Consider the following 2,672-nt stretch of genomic DNA (forward strand, 5'->3'; position numbering starts at 1 on the left):
GCATAGGCACATTTTGGAGTAACAAACTGACCCAAAGTGCTAGTGTCTTTGAGGTCACATGCACATTTTATTTTGATAGGTGCAATGTGCAACCTCAGTGTTTTTGTGGTAAATTTCATCTTTCATATTTTGACAAATGGCTTATTTTTCTTTGGAGTCATCTTTATGCTACACAAGAATTATGGACTGGAATTTTGTGGATCTCTAATCTTATGTACTAGTAATAGTGAAAGTAGTAGGCACTTTTATTTTCGAATAAAACACTGGACATCATCTCCTATTGCCATGCCTTGTGAGGAATGTGTGAATTGTTGTAAGGTCAAGTTGATCATTAAGGTACCCACAATTTTTTTCACATGTCTCTTGTAATAGGTTTTGACCACAATGAAGATTATTGTGATGATGAAGGCCTTGATTGATGCCCTTTGTTGGTGGTCATTGAATGCAATGGAGAGTGTCAAAACTATTACTCACATTTGAAGCTTACTTAAATATTCATGATATGTATGGAAGATGCCATGTAGATGTTCTTTGCAATATGTCCTCAATTTGTATGCTTTTATTCAGATGTAGCTTATTAATGTTATGCCAGGTGAAGTAGAGAAAATCTCTTTGAAGAAGCCTAAATCTCAAGTACTCATAATGAAGGTTTTGTGGAGAATCTCCAAGATACAATGGGTTCTAACTAATACATGGAAAAGATTAAGGAAGCTACCAGATAGTTTGTGACTTTATTGAGACTTTTTTTTTACTTGCTAAATTATCCTTGTAATCTTTATCCTTTTAGCATTGGTGTTTTTATTTTCTTCTAAAGTGGTAAAACTCAAACATGAAGAGTGAATAAACACGAAGATTAACAATTTGAAAAGGTTCATTGTCTTGTGTGTACGATACATACCTTATTACATCTATGCCTCCATATTTCATGTGTATTTTTAGAGTGATGTGTAGTGTGTTTCACAAGATTGTGTGTAAACATAAGGAGCATTTGCAACTAGTAGCTTTTGTTTTATGCATGTGTGCAAACATGCATTAGTCTATTCATTCTATATCCTTGTGCTCATGTTGATGGATTATGCATAAGGTTTTATAACTATTATAAATTTTTGCCAAGATGTCACTAGATTCAAGGCATGGATAAGCTTTAAAACTGGATGAAGGTGTTTTAGGAAAAATTGAATATGTAAGCCTACATCTCTTTCAAAAAACTTCAACTTCATATCCTCCTAGTTGAGAGGACAAGAACTTAATACATCATGTGTGATGTATGCTAGTATATATACTCATTTATCTCAGGTACTTTTCACGTTCCTCATATCTTGTTGTCAACTTAATTTTGTGGGGAAGATACTAGTGTGAAGACTGACAAAATCATAGGAAGAATGGATTGTTATTTCAAACAAAAAATGGGAGACATCTATAAAGCCTTGAGAGCTTCTACATGAGACATGATGGTTGGATTGTTGATTAAAAAGATGGAATGCTACATGGAGAAGGAGATTTTGTAGCCTAGATTCCACACTAAACCTGCTCATAAAAAAGTTCATTGAGCATTGTATGGACTATGGAAAATGGTGACCTATCTCACCATAATTTCTTAAGTAGTGGATTAGGTTTGTAAATATGTAGATCTAAGTTAATTCTTAAAAGTTTTTGCAGTCAAATGCCTCGAGTAAGTTACTCATGAATATATGTATGCATCACGTGGGTTTAAAATAAGGTAGTTTTAAAATACCAATTTTTTTAAACATACACAAGGATATAATATAAAGGGGTTATTTACAGATTGAATAAAAAATGGTTATGTTTTATTTAAAAAAAATTCATAGATAAGGATATTTATAAATAGGCCTTGAACGCACGTGATGTAGAGAATATACATATAGTAACTTCCCCGAGGACTGTTTGCACGATTGTTTGCAGCAATCAAATGTCAAATGTCTTTATGTAGGTGGTTGTTCAGTGTTGCCGATTGCCAATAATTACAAACTTGGCTGTGAAGTTTTAATACTAGCTATATATCAGCTATACAAAAAGAATCATCTCCATGTTCAACATCCTAGGCTTGTAAGTTACGATAGGACAAAAAGTAATATTGATCCCCATAAGCAAAAGGAGTTGGAACAATTATCTTTTCTGTCAACCACATGATGAGTTGACATGTATATGGATTTTCTTTAATATTTTAATTTTGTAAGGCTAGATTTTCTAAACATGTCATCGATAGATTTAGGTCCTTGGAGCTACTTTTGTGGAGCTTGTAGCTTGATGGATACCCTATACAATAACAACATTAATTTTAGCATCACATGCATCTTACATTTGTAGAGCATGAGATGATTGCTATAATTTCCTTGTCTTTTCATGTTTTATGGAACCAAAGGCTCTTGCCATACTAAGCAAAGGCAACCTCACATGTGAGCGAGCATGTGGGTGGGCTTCCTGAACCGCTATGCATTGGAAAGGTTATTTGTGAGCTAACAATAATCATCATCATCACTAGTGTTATCAAACTATTGTGCCCTCTCCTCGTGCTATTTTTCAAGGAGGAATATGTGAGCGGACCATTGTTTGGAGCCCATTTTAAATTTTGCTAATGGCATTGGGCTATAGCTTACCTGTAGCTCCATCTTTGACTAGTTGTGACATGTGGGATTGATCTTCACAATCTT

This window comes from Lygodium microphyllum, unplaced genomic scaffold (genome assembly GCF_053477565.2).
Source record: "Lygodium microphyllum isolate KBCC unplaced genomic scaffold, Lygodium_microphyllum_v1.1.10 scaffold_31, whole genome shotgun sequence".
NCBI classification, from domain to species: domain Eukaryota; kingdom Viridiplantae; phylum Streptophyta; class Polypodiopsida; order Schizaeales; family Lygodiaceae; genus Lygodium; species Lygodium microphyllum.